Genomic DNA, 15,565 nt, shown 5'->3' on the forward strand with positions numbered 1-15,565 from the left:
ACAATAAAATTAGTGTACATGTACTCCTACATTTGATGAAAGTGATTAAAAAAGACAGCTCCCTCTTTTTATTCTGACATTTAACTAATTCAGAATATATTTCAATATTTATCTAAAACAAAAGTTTACTCTAAATTGATGTTTTACAGTAAAAATGTTTTATGTTTTCTCCCTAAAGTGTATGTAAATATCTGGTTACAAATGTGAATATCCTGCTGTGTACTGAAATCCCTCTTGGGCTACATCCACACGTACACGGGTATTTTTGAAAACAGAGATTTTCCGTTTTCGTTTTAAAAAATAATCCCGTCCACACGTAAAGGCAGAAATGAAGGAAAACGCTGCTATGAAAATGCCAAAGCAGCAGGTGGAGCTATATTCCTAACCGTGTAGAAATGTTGGCCAATCAGAAGTCTAGAAGCCTCGGCGGGAAAAAGTAAACAAAGCTGGGGCATAGAAGCAGAACCGAGTCGTATGTGTGGAGGGACAGTAACTGTGTGTATATGTAAGCATTTAAACACTGCAGAGAGTAGAATTTTAAAGTCAGCAAAGAGGCACAGAAAAGAAGACCAGACACCAGCGAAGGAGGATAAGAAGGACAGACGCAACAACATTGTCATCCCCTATGTGGCCGGTGTATCAGAAAAACTCAGGAGAGTTTTCTCCAAGCATGACATCCCAGTGTATTTCAGACCCAGCAACACGCTCAGACAGTATGGAACGCCAGGACTGCCATAATGAATTAATTAAATACACCATTAAATAATTAATTAAATGTGTCAATAATTAATTAAAAAGTGAAATACATAAATAATTAATTAAATGTGTCAATAATTAATTAATTACATGTGTCATAACTATTTATTTAATTAATTAATTCCAATTTTAATTAATTATTGCCACATTTAATTAATTATTTAATGGTGTATTTAATTAATTCATTATGGCAGTCCTGGCGTTCCATAAGACAGAAACTGGTTCACCCGAAAGACAAAACGCCAAAACACAGACTTAACAATGTGGTGTATGCTGTACAGTGCAGCGAGGAATGCCCAGACCTCTACATTGGAGAGACCAAACAGCCACTTCACAAGCGCATGGCACAACACAGAAGAGCCACCTCCACAGGACAAGACTCAGCAGTCCATCTGCATCTTAAGGATAAAGGACACTCTTTCGAGGATGCCAATGTTCACATTTTGGACAGAGAGGACAGATGGTTTGAAAGAGGAGTGAAAGAAGCCATCTATGTCCACTGTGAGCGACCATCTTTGAACAGAGGCGGGGGTTTACGACACCAACTCTCTGCCATCTATAGTCCAGTTTTGAGTTCCCTTCCCAGACGCCTTAACGCCCACTCACATCCTGGGCCATCTGACCTCAGGAATTCGCATGACAAGGTGGGGCCAGGTTTCACAATGAACACACCCGAAACTCTGGCTAATTGGGACCCACACCCAGTTTCACACCTTGGCTCAGGCGATTAGGGGATCATCAGGGGGTCCTTTTGTCCCTCTGTGGGGGGTTACTCCCACTAGGTTTATATCTGGGACTCTCCACCATTTGACCTTAGAACTGAAGAAGCTTCTCGGATGAGAGGTGAAACGTCTTCAAGCAACTTAAAGAAGTCCAGACGCTTTTCTTTGCAAGCTCCTTTGACTACGATGACCTGGATGACTGAGAACCTTCACAGACAATTAACAGTAACGGTATTGTAGAAATTCATTTCACCGAAACAATAACGTGGTGCACAGTGTGACGTCAAAAAATGTGTACATCTTTGACGCTGCGTTTTCTCAGGTGCAAACGCATAGAAAAATCTGCGTTTTCAAAAATACCCGGGTACGTGTGGACATAGCCTTGTTTTGCATAGAAATATACTGAACAACATACAAAGCATAATATATAAAATAACATTTACCTGAGGAAGGATACAAGAGGTGATCGAAGAATAACCACACTAATCGGCCGGGTGAAGTCAAACGATGATTTTAATGAATACACGCGTGGGAAGAATAATCTGTACGCAGACAAGAATTAATCTTCGACTTAATCAAAGATTTTTGATTATTATTATTATTACACAGATTTTTATAGCATCAGGGTTTAAATTAATGACGCCCCTTCATACGTCACAGACAGAATATATACGTCAAATCAACCACAATGACTTTTAACACAGTTTAAAAGAACGTTGTCTTTGTCTCTTCTGGAACACGAGCCCCACATCTTGCCAGACGCTGTTCCTCTTTCCAGAGACAAACATGTCCAACTTCTCACCTATAAATGAGTCTAACTAGTGTGTGTGTGTGTGTGTGTGTGTTGACCTTACATGCCCTCTCATCTCACCCGTTGCACTTCTGACCTTTTACCAGACCAGAGGCTCATCCTTATGTGTAATAACCTAACTGAAACTACATGTACTATGTTGAATAAATGTTTTAATCAAGAACCTCTACTAAAAGCTTAATAAAAGAATATAAAAGTATAACAGACAATTTGAATAACCTAGTAATTCAAATAGCCTCGTCTAACCTGCTCAGAATAACTTAGACTCTGCTTTCACTTCTGCAAACTCTCTGCAACTTCCTGTCAGCCTGCAACTTATTCTTTCTAAAACACACACACTGTTTAAACCTCTGAATACAATATCAATGCTGCAGATTCTATTATAAATGCAAGGGTAATGATGATGATTATTTACCAATAGCAGTAAAATAATTTCCCTGCTCCACATTTGAAAGAAGCCTCTAATGTCCATTCTTATATTTCAGTACATAACTGAAATCGATTTAGTCGGGGAGGGTAAGAACTGAAAATATGAAATAAACACACGTAAGCTAAGACTCTCTAAAAAAAATAGCATTTGTTCGGCTTTTCATTTTGCCATTTGTTGATTCACTTGAAGAGCAAGTAAGATAATATTAGTCAAGTGATCAGTTTGATATCAATCTTTCATGATTCACCGTCATATTTACATTATTTGTACGGTACGAATGATTTGCTTTGGTACCTGGTCAAACTTAAGCTCTCCTTAGTATGGCTAGCTCCGTTTCTCCAACAGCGCACTCACAGGCAGCAGCTGCCCCGCCCCCTCGCTCAGTCGCTTAGTGCCTGAGCTCGGATCATACCAATATCAGGGGGGATTCACGCACAGTCGTAAATTCCCACAGTGTGCACTATGTGCTTCGAATATTGTGTGTACTTTTTGTTTTATACAGTTGTCAGCCAGGCATCTAACTATGAAAAAATTACACTCCAAAAGACCCCGGGCTTCTGACAAAACAACCCGGGCTTAAGCCCAGTAAGCCACCCCCACGCTCCGCCCCTGGTTGAAGGTACCAGTTAGTGGCAAGATGGAGGTAACTGCAGAGAGGTTATCATCTGAACTGAGAAGTGAATAGTCCACCAGCAGACAGTGAGTGTGATCCTCTTTCGTGGTGGAAAGTTCACACAGTAAACTTTCCCCACATCAGCAGATTAGCTAGGAAATACCTCTGCATTCCAGCAACTAGCTCTGCATCTGAAAGGTTGTTCAGCACAGGTGGAAATGTTGTAACTTGTCAAAGGTCCTCCCTTAAGCCCGCATCTGTGAACATGTTAGTGTTTCTGGCAAAGAATCTTAAAACTTAAAATGTAGAAAAACTTCCACGAGCAGTAGCATAATTTATCTATGTTTTTTGTTTGTTTTGTTTTTACTCAAGAGTTTGTGCAATATTATTATTTGACTTATTGATTTTGTACACTGCACTTTTGTTGCAAAGCACCTCTTAAGTTTTGTGGATATACATTACATGATTATGGATAACCATGTATATAACAGGATAACCACTGTTGAATTTTGTGTGGCTGTAATGCACGTTAAAATAATGCTGCTTGTTTAAACAAAAACAAATTGATGGGGGTTTTTTCCACTAAAAAAAGTTGTGGAGTTGTATTTTGTTTTGCATCAATTATATTGTCAGTTATATCGTTATCGCAAATTTTCAAATCTATATCGTGATAAATATTTTTTGCCATATCGCCCTGCCCTAGAATGTAGAATGTAGGAGAATGTATTTTTGTTTTTCCGACCTGTCCTTGCCTTGGTGACGTTGTAAACATAACATAACCGAACGGGACTTGGTGAGTTCAGAAATTGTATGTTATTTCATGCAAGAAATGTTTTGTTGAATTATATTGCTCATTTCATGCAAATGGAGAGCCAAGGTAGCAGATTTGTTGTTTTATGTTAAAAATGGTGGATTCGTGCTTAACCGACACACAGGCTGTACTTCAAAGGCCTTTGACGGTGTTTCAGCGCGCCATATTGGCGTCACCTCATTTACGGCTAAATAAGCTGGAAAAACTGACTTTTACTGTTATTTACCCGTGTGTTATTTTCGAATGTTTATGCACTTTATTTTGTTGTTATGGTAGGCCATTAAGGTTTGGATCGGGAAATGCCGAGCTAGAATCGGAGTTTGATCCGCTGAGCGAGAAACAAGATGGCGAGCCACCCACGGACCCATTGAACTATACTGAGCAGGAAAAGGGAAACGCCCCCTGCTGGACGTTGAGCTCTTTCGCTGAAAAAAACTGGTAGGATTAATCCATACACCTCTGCAAAAGAACAGCGGACTTTCAAAGCACTGGATAATCATTCAGAGCAATTCCAGGATTAATAGTTAAAGGACACAGAGACAACTTTCTTTTGTTTCTTTGTTTGTTTGTTTAAGGGATTCATTCAGCCTTTTGCTGAATTGTTTTCAGTTTTACATTTATTTATTTATTTTTGTAATTTATTTTGGTCAAACTTACATTTTAATGCTGTAATGGTGTTAATGGAAATGTAAATAATTTTGTTGGGTTAAAACAAAATAAGAACTGGTTGAAATTTAAAGGTGAACCTAGACCAAGATTAAATTAAATCTTGGGCTTAAAGAAACTAAAATTGATTTAAAATAACACAGTGTTAACTCAAATAGATCAAAGGATAAACTTGAACGTAGAACTTGAAATAAATAAGACAATAACCTAGGTTGAGAATAACATCCTTTTAAAGCCAAATAAAAGGTTTTGAGATAAATAGGATAAACTAACAGAACATACTTAACAAAAAGGGGAAAGAAAATATCTTGTTTTCCTTAAATGTGTGGTGTTGAATGTGTTATGTAATGTGTCTATAACTGTCTATTCTCTGTCTTCACAAAATAATAATCCGGCAATTTAAACGTATTTTCTGGTCTGTGGTCTTTATCACACGCTACACTCATTACTGATCTAGTAGTCGAACCTAACTGGTCCTAGTATACTGTAATGACTCCAGAAGTGTTACATAAGCATTTTAGCGGGAAAAACTCCAAGAGACAAACAAAGTAAAGCAATACGTTTATTTTACAAAGACAAGGTACAGATGAAAGATACAGATCTGCTGACAACAGATACAACAGATTAGTTAAAAAGCAGATTACACCATAAAAGTGCACCCCCAGGACTGGTTCAGTCACTCACCAGGCAGCTCTCTACCAGCTTACACACTGCTGGAAGGCTGATTGCACAATTAAATCAAATTGATTCCTGTTAAGACACACCCACACACAGATAACTGCTAAAAAACATTGAATAACACACCCACATGACATAGTGATCAACTTTCTGTATCCAAGGTGCCACACTCCTAACATTCAGACAGGTTTGTGTGCAGTCATCAGGATGGCAGGGTCTGAAATGGAAACTGTTTCCCCATCTATCATTTAGTTATGGATTGTCATCTTTCATCAGTGACTGGTGATGGCATAATTCATTATTAGAGCAACCAGTGAATACAACTGAGTTTACTTTAACTTAGTAAAAGTCTTTTTCTCAATTATGTGCTGATTTTTGATAAACAAGAGTTTAGAAACAAAGCTCACTCTGTTCCTCTAAGACAACAAAATGAACCGTTCAATATAGTTTGAAGTATTTATGCTTTGACGTTACTCTAAACTCTGCTACACCTCCCCTTGTGGATCCAACAAAGAACAGTGAGCTTCCACTTTAGACATAATGTCTTATGAAAGAGATAATAGGGCACCTTTTTCACTCAGTGTAACACAGCACTGCTGTGTGGACACACTAGCATTTATCAGTATCATCTCACTTTCCTTTATGTTTGGAAGTGCAGCTGTGTGCAGCAAACGATAATGATGCCCTTGATTGTTGTAGGTTATTTAATTTCTTTTAATTCTATACGTAGGGGGAAACATTTAAATGTTGAATAATTTCATATATAAAAGCATAATAATGACTTCTATCATTTATCTGCATTATTGCACTGTTTTCAGTCAGAAAAAAATAGTGAACTCTGAGCTTACACTGGATTTTTTAACTCACTTATTTGCATTGCTCTTGGCAGCTAGTCTGCTGCTTGACTCCTTAAATTTTTGCATATCATCCCATTGTTGTTTCTGTCTGCAGTTCGTGTCCCGTTTGTTGGACAATTCATGTTTAAACTGTTACGCGAGTGATGTAATTCCTGTTTAGAAGGGTTCAGGAAATATGAACTGGCATCAATCACTTCAGGGTGTCGGGTCAGGACACTTGTGGATGTTCAAATGAGGGAGGAACAAACAGAGTCAAGGAATAAAGTTGTCATTCTGTATATTTCCAGTTGAACATGTGCCCGTAGGTTGGCGAGAGTGTAGGGTGTGAGAAAGTGTGTGTGTGGTTTCTGCAGACATTTCTTTTATTGTGGAGGTTATTATTTGATTAGCATTCAAATATCTCAATGAATACAGAATAAAGATCTATCACAAAGAAAGAAAGCACAAGACAAGGCTAATCAAAAAGTATTGGCTGAAGCATATGGGCTCAAAGCAAAAGAGTAAAACAAAACAAACAAAAAACAAAACAAAACAAAAAACCCTTCCACCTTAGATAAGTAAATACATTAAATTTAATTTCATAACAATAATCAAAGCAAAACAACCAACACTTGCTGTATTAATATTTTTGCTCTTTTCATTCTTAATTGATATATTTTTCTAATACTCTAGTTTTAAACATGTTTTAAAACAAGGAAAATGAACAACACATTTTTAAATCACTGTCATAACTATTCCACGAATTAACTCCTCTAACAGAAACACATCTCTGCTTTATATTTGACCTTATCTTGTTTTTTTTTTATCTGTTCCTGTCAGTGTCCTGGGACTGGGCAACCCAGGATCCCTGGGCAGTCATGGACCTGTGTATTATTATGTATTTTTGGTGTCGTTTTCCCCTTCTCTGTGCGTGTACATATGTGTGTTTCTCTGTGCTGTGTTAGTCTGTCCCACTCATATGTTTAGGCGAGGTATGGGTGTGTATGTCTGCGGGTGTGCCTGGAGGATGGAGCTCGGCCACCTGCAGGCCTGAGGGGTGTGGCCCTGCGGAGGGACTGGCCACACCCGAAGCCACACACCTCCCGCTGATCAGGGCTCGTCGGGGGAGCTACTTAGGAGAGTCTTGGAGCTCCCACCGACGCGGGATCATTGCATGAGACTCCACGTTAGTCGTCCTGTTACCGAGTTAGTGTGTGTGTATGCCCGCAAGTTGTATGTGTCCTGACGGCTGCGTCTTTTGTTTCCCGCAGGAGGAGCGTGGAAGACACGGGAGCAGCGAGCACCGGGGGGGTGCTGACACGGGAGCGGAGAGCACAGAAACAAGGACTATTCACGGGGAGACACGACACGGGAGTCTGGGAGAACACGGGGATTTATTGCTACGTTGTTTTTCACTTTGTAAATAAACACGGCCTATACATAGAGCACCGCGCCTGGGTCCTCCTTCCCCACTCCTTCCACGGTGTGCCATGCCATACCGTGACAGTTCCCCTTATTGACTCTGTGTCATTTTATATTCAACTAAATCATTAAATTTCAGGGTATTCAAATTAATAAACAAAACGTTCGCTGGTAGTGATGTGCGGATCGATCCTGAAATATCGATTCCTCCGATACCAGTCATTTATGTTCTAGAATCGATTCTCACATTAAAATATCGATATTTTAGTAATTTAGGGTAAATTTGTAGTCTATCAATAACAGGAACACAGTGGAAAGAAACTATAACATTCGGATTGTCTACATTCAAAGGAACTACTTCCTCTTTCGCCTTTCATAGTCATGTGTGAAATACGGCTGTCTGTCTCGCAGCCCCTTGGCGTGCGCACTCACAACAATGGCTGAGCGTAATTGGAGTAATGTGCGAACGTATTTTACCTCCACAAAAGCTGAAACGTGGTTTGCGATACATGTGGCAAAAACGTGAGGTGTTGTGGCCACACTAGGGAGATATTCAAAAGGGCTGCTGGGGGGGGGATAAATACATTTTACAGTGTTTATTTATTGGGTAAAATACGTTAAATGTCCGGAAATAGCCGGGGTGTCCAAATTCAGAGGCTGCTTCCACTTGAGGACCCGGCCTTCGCGGTCTAAAGAAAGCTGGGTAGTACGTCACGAGCTCCCTCGGTGGAGTGAAACTGCCGTCTGCTCCTTGCTATCTAAAATATAACAGGGCACTGGCGTAAACTCTTCTGTTTAATCAGTTTTCTGTTTGATGTTTATTCAGCTGTGTGAAAACCCGGAGGAACCCTCCCGAGGGATTAATAAAGTTAAATTTAATTTGATCTAATCTAATAACTTTAATCTCAGCCAAACTGATTTACAAATAAAACACTGAAAAAGCCAAACAACATTTTTAAGTTTTCTAAGTGACTTATATATCATGTTTAACTCGAGTAGCGAAAGACCGCGGGGGTTTGAAAACGATGTGTCGGTCGGCTCAGATATTTGAAGTTTACACAGCTACATTCTCACCTGAGAATATGTTAAAAGTTTTTTTTGCGACCCAGAAAGAGAAATAAGAGTAATATTAAAACTAAGTTGCTGCCGACATTGTTAGAGACTGGAATTGGCTGGGCCCGCTATGAATTCTGCAATATGGTTTTTCAATTTTGTTGTCCGGGTGGAAAATCGGGAGAAATTCGGGAGAATGGTGGCTCCGGGAGATTTTCGGGAGGGGCACTGAAATTTGGGATTCTTGGCATGTATGGTTGTGGCAACATCACTAACCTTGTCAAACACCTCACAGTAAATCATATCACAGAATATGAGAGCGTATGTTGAGGTGAACTGAAGAGGAGGACAGAGACAGGTGCTGAGACAGACGTCTCTCACAGAGTCCTTTAGTGCTGCAGGCAGGCAACAAGTTCAAATAGCCACAACTTCAGTTTTTTTTTTTATTTCTATGTGATGAACTCTGCATTATTAAGTGATAAGAACAAGTAATCTGATATCCTGTAATCATTATGACGCTATAATTTGAGATGCAATAAATAAAATAAGTTTTTGTACAAAGTATCGGTATCGGATCAGTATCGTCGATACCACCCTGAATATTAATTGGTATCGGATCGGAAAGGAAATCAGTGGTATCGCACATCACTAATGGCTGGCTCCGTTTCTCCAACAGCGTACTCACAGGCAGCAGCTGCCCCGCCCCCTCGCTCAGTCGCTTAGTGCCTGAGCTCGGATCAGGGGGGGATTCACGCACAGTGGTAAATTTCCACAGTGTGCACTATGTGCTTCGAATATTGTGTGTACTTTTTGTTTTATACAGTTGTCAGCCAGACATCTAACTATGAAAAAATTACACTCCAAAAGACCCCGGGCTTCTGACAAAACAACCCGGGCTTAACCCTTGTATGGTGTTCGGGTCTGTGAGACCCGTTTTCAGTTTTTCTCAAAAGAAAAATTAAACAATTAATTATTTTTTCAACCTGAAATTCATTGGCTTTGGCTTATTTTCTGTGAAGAACATAAATCCGAACTAATTGTCAATGACCGCATACTGTACCTCCCCCCACGCATTTACATTACATACAAGGTGTTCGGGTCCACTGGACCCAGGTCTAATAAAAGTGTTGAAAGTGTAGGTCCTGTGTTCCCACACTCTGTCTTCCTCCTTTCTGGTGCTGCTGATAGTGTTTTCTTCCCCTCCTGCTCCCGCACAAAGTTGCAGCATTGTTGAAAATTCAACTACCAACACCGTCTGCTCTGACATTCCCACACATTTTACCCTCTTTCTTGAGGGATCCAAATTTTATTTTCTCATACCCTGTCCCACCTGCAAATTAGGGGCATAATACTATAAATAAGACTTTGCCAGTGTGGTTCTTTATCACAACTGATCAAGATGGCAAAAGATTATCTGCTGCGAGGGCCATCCAATTGATTTTGGAAGAGAGAGGGGCTTCGGATGATGATGTTGACAAAGAGGTTTCAGAATATTTCACATTTCTGAAAATTCAGAGTCTGACAGTGACTTTGAAGAAGAGGATGAGGTTGAGCACCATTTAGTAACAAAAAAAAGACGAGTACCCCATCTGCAGCCAGCTCCAGGACCAGAACAAGCCCACCAGACAGCAAGTGAAGAAATATGGATGTCAATAACTGGTGAAATTGAATGGTCTTCTTGCCCAAGAAATGAGCCACCCTACAGAGCTGTTACTGTGATAAGCCAGGGCCAACACGGCTGACAGTTACTCATGTGCAGGACATCAAGTCTTCATTTGAGCTTTTCATCCCAGATTCCATCCAGAAAATTATTCTGGATTGCAGTAATCTAGAAGGACGGTGTGTTTTTGGAGAGAGGTGGAAGGAGATGGACCAAATTCATCTAAGAACCCCAAAGGCCTACTTTGGGGTTCTTATCCTTGCAGGAGTTTTGAGGTCCAAAGGGGAATCCACAGAATCCCTGTGGGATGCAGAAACCGGCAAGAACCTTTCCATGCATCAATGTCTCTGGAAAACTTCCACAAAATTTCCAGGATTATCCGTTTTGATAACCGAGACGACAGACCAGCTCGACGGCAGAGAGACAAGCTAGCTGCCATCAGGACAGTGTGGGATAAGTGGGTGCACCACCTCCCCCTGTTTTACAACCCTGGGCCTAATGTCACCATTGATGAGCAGCTGATCCCATTTAGTTGTGAAACATATTGCTTCACGTGTAAATAAGTTGTGTCTTTCCACTCACTCCACTTGATTATAACTGATTTATTTTTTTATAACATTTTATAAAAAAAAAAAAGAAAAAAAGAAACAAAAAGCACATTAATTCATAAATGTGATCTAACAAAGGTAAAGGGAAAAATTAACAATGTTTGCTGTTCATATGTCTTGTAATTGGGATGAAGTAAACATCTGATGAGTAATTTAACATAAAATTGTTTGATAGTGTTAATTTGGAAAGCCAAAACTCTAGCGGGTCCACCAGACCCATGAACACTGGCTGAGTAACAAAAATATGAACACCACACAAGGGTTAAGCCCAGTAAGCCCCCCCACGCTCCGCCCCTGGTTCCTCGTCTCCCTCCTCTTTCTTGGGTTTCTGCTGCCTGAGGTATTCACTGAGCACTCGGTCAGTTGGGGCCATCTTCCCAATGTATTCTTGGATGTTTGTTGTCTCATCCTGGACTGTGGTGGTCTATCTATCTATCTATCTATCTATCTATCTATCTATCTATCTATCTATCTATCTATCTATCTATCTATCTATCTATCTATCTATCTATCTATCTATCTCTCTCTCTCTCTCTCTCTCTCTCTCTCTCTCTCTCTCTCTCGGGCTTTAATCTGCCTGACTTAATGACTTAATAATCAGAATCACAATAATCCTAAGGTCAGTGACAAAACACAAGTATAAATAAAAATATAGAAATAGAGAATAAAAATAAAAATATAGAAAGAGAAATATGTTTCATAATTGTTTGTATTACAGTTTTTCTCAGTCGCTTTGGTGCGTTCCTCAGAACACCATTAACATTTGCACAGCAGTTAGTGCATTTCCCAAAACAATTAGTGCAAACTGCAAAACCTAGTGGATAGCCTGCAAAAACACGTCACATGCACAGAATTGATTATCCATACCTCAAAAGCAAGTATCCATGTCAATGAAACTGTCAGTGCCATCAAAATGAAAAGTCTTGACACCATCTTTATGAGCAAGATAGTCAAATGGCATTGTCATGTTTCCACTATGACAGTTTATAATTTCAGTGTTTCCCATTGCAAAAACAATTGGTGACACCTGACAATGCTGACGACAGCACTATGGCCTACCTGTACAGCCATCTGAAATGTGCAGTAAAGTCACTGTAGATGTTATGGGAGTCTTGGGAGTAACTGAGACACTGAATACGTACGTTTCACATTTCCATTGTGTAGAAGTGTTTGTAATCCTACAGAATTGTGCAAAAGAAAAATATGCTACAGTCACTTGTTCACTGTAGAATACATGTAAACATAAAATCACCCATTTGGTAGAGCTGTGCACTAATGTGAACAATAAACAGCACATGTAACAGTACAGTAAATCATGCTGGCACATCCAGTCGTTCCTGTCTGTCTGGCCACATATTTTCATCTACATCACAACAGATGTTATCCCTCGCAATGCAGCGAGGAAAGTATCTCCTGGAGTGGGGAATCCATCCTCTGCAGGACCCTGCTGTGATGTCGTCACATGCTGCATCCATGGCTGCTAGCAGGGCCATTTTTCTTGAGTACTCTGTCAATTGTTGAAATTGGAACAGATTCAATATTGCCAAATACCGTGTAATTCTCTATGACAGCGCTTTGTATTTCTCTCAGCTTTATTGCATTGCTTGCAATGACCATTGCACAAATGGCTTCTTCTTGCTGTGGGGTAAAAAGGGGCCCTCCGCGAGGTTGTCTTACAATCCTATGTGGTGCAGAGTGAACTTTTTGTGAAATTGCAAATACAGTACAGTAACATGTAGGGATGGGTATCGTTTAGGTTTTATCCGATACCGGTGCCAAATCGGTACTTTTGAAACGGTGCCGGTGCTTAAACGGTGCTCGAACCGGTGCTTAAAGAATAGAGAACACAAACTTTGTCCAAAAACCTCTCATGTTCAGCTGTTTTATTTTTTTTTGTAAAAAGATAACAATGTTAGCCTTTTCTACAGCTATGGGGCATATATGGTATCACTCTTGGCTGGAAGCAGTGCTTAAACAATGGAAAAAATACAAACTTTGTCCAAAAACCTCTCATGTTTAACTGTTTTCCACTTTTTCTTTGGTCATTTTAGCCTTTTTGTCCAGGGTGAAGGGAGTATCTGCCATCAAACAAGAAAACAACCGCATGTAGCTATGATGATGTTTGCTAGTTCACCTTACATGCATTAATGTAATAACGTGGTTAGCCTACTCAAGGTAAATTACACTCGCACAACATTAAGCTACTCACGCAGAGAATAACGGCTGCTGCTGCATCATCATCCTCATCATTTCTGCTACACTGGCAGGGCTAGGGGCCAGGACTCTCCTATTCGGGTTTTTGGGGGATGTTGCTCCGGGTCCGATAACTGGCAACCCACCCAACGTGCACAGTGTGAGGTCTCGCAGCAAGCTATCAAATACGGCGCATTTCTCGGCTTTTAAAAAAAACGCTATGTGTCGCCAGGTGTTTCATCAGATTCGAGGTGTTACCTCCTTTGACAGTATCACAGTATCAGCTTAAAGCACTTGTTGCAGGCTGCTGAGTTTGCATCTTTTGCTGTGAAGTACAGCCAGACTTTTGACCGCTTCGCCTTGGGCATTTTTAATCTGTAGCTCTGCTCTAACAGAACGTACGTACCTGGCCCCGCCTACTATCCTGGGAAACGTAAAATGATTGGCTAGAAGTGTATCACAGCTCAGGAAAAAAAAGCACCGAAATAAAGCACCGAAATGTGCGCTGCTTTTCGGTCTGGTTACTACCGTTTATGTCAGAACGGACACCGGTACCCATCCCTAGTAACATGTGATGTGTCTGAGATGGCACAGTACAGTACAGTGTATTACTGTTTGCATACCTGTTTTCCCTACGGAATGTTTGAATGATTGAACTGACAGTAGTTCTTCCAATATTGGGTTGCACCCTTCGACCAGCCTCCTCCATGGTGAGGCCGTGATTGACAACATGGTCCACAATTGTAGCCCTTATTTCATTAGGAATCCGCCTATATCTGCCTCTTCTCCCTCTTCCCCTTCCCCTTCCTCCCCGCATCCTCACCCCTCTTCCACGGTGCTGACCTTCCATTTTGTGTCACAGAAGTGTAGAAATGGTACACACTAGCTCCTGCGCAGTTTATATATGCTTGCCAATTGGGGATTCACAGGATTCATCCATAATTGACAATGAACAAGTTGTTTGTCATTGGTTACAACTAAACTTTCACACGCCTCCTCATGAGTGACAGCTGTAATTCACCTGAGATCAATTGTTCAATTTCGGAGACATTTCCAGGAACAATGATACAGAAAGGTATAGGATTTGCTTGACAGATGGCCAATATTTGGCATGTGATAACTAGTTCAACAATTTTGTGTGTGATGACTCAAGCAATGGATGTATGACTATTAGTTTTATTGGGAACGACTATTCAGCATCCATAGGTATGATTACTTTTGACTGACATGACATAAGCAAATGGAAATGTCAGAAAGCAGCAGGGAAATGTATGGAAGCAACTGATTCATGTCCAAAATCATTTGCAGTTTGTTCAGAGAGAGGAGAAATTGCTACTATGATGTGCACAAATGACTGAGTGTTGTGGAGGTTGAACTAATAGTAATGAGAATTTCAATTCTGATCTGAGAAACGCACCAAAGCGACTGAGAAAAACTGTAAGTCACACACAAATAGCATTCTCTGCCAACAGGTTTAGAAGACACAACTATGTCACAGGACAAACATAATCTCTCACAGCAACTTTGCACTGATTTTACAACTCTTTTCCCTTTGACAAGTGGACCCTAACGTGACAAGAAAGTGCAACAATGTCTCTCCGTGTAGGGGTCAAGAGTTCAGGGTATGCCTTTAATTTCTTGCTTGTCTGTAAATGACAGTGTAATGGTATGAATAATCCTTCACATTTTACCAGTATTAAAAGTAAAACAATTACATTGTCTCATGAGGAGAGCCTAAAAGATTGCTCTTATTGCTAGTCTTTGCACATCATAATAACACAGAAGAAAAGAAAGCAATTCATTCTCAATTGCTCTTAATTTCAGGTGATTTTCCAACCTGTTTTGGTTCAAAAGAGCCAAAGGAAAATCCTCATCAATATTGGAGTAAAGACTAGATGCTTTTATTGTATGTACACTGATAATGCCTACTGTACCGTCATTGTAAACCAGTAAAAATAAATAAATAACATATTGCTTAAGACCACAGACACCAGTCCAGGCATCAGCTGATAAAGAAAAAGGAATAGATAACAGACTAACTAATTAATAATTAATGTAATAATTAATGTAATAATAATAATTACTAAATAGATAACAGACTAACTAATAACTAATAACAGACTGAATGAAAAACAGAAGTCTCCTTCATTGCACATTTTTGACCAATCACAAGCCTCTTCTTTCCCCTTCTTTTACTCTAGACTTTGGACCAATCACCAATGAGGATGAATTGCACTACCATATGATCCATCCACCAGAGCGGACACAAGACCATTCAGAGTGCTTTACAGAGGCACAGAGAGAAG

The 15,565-nt window shown here is 40.1% G+C and overlaps 1 protein-coding gene across 1 annotated transcript in view; it reads left to right on the top strand.

Moving 5' to 3' along the window:
* The window catches only part of LOC146672412 (uncharacterized), an 85,110-nt gene that overhangs the window by 21,727 nt on the left and 47,818 nt on the right, over positions 1–15,565 (top strand). The gene's annotated exons all lie outside the window — the stretch shown is intronic.

This window comes from Rhamphochromis longiceps, linkage group LG3, assembly GCF_057381845.1.
Source record: "Rhamphochromis longiceps isolate RC_006_pf linkage group LG3, R_longiceps_female_GT1.1, whole genome shotgun sequence".
Taxonomy (NCBI): Eukaryota; Metazoa; Chordata; class Actinopteri; order Cichliformes; family Cichlidae; genus Rhamphochromis; species Rhamphochromis longiceps.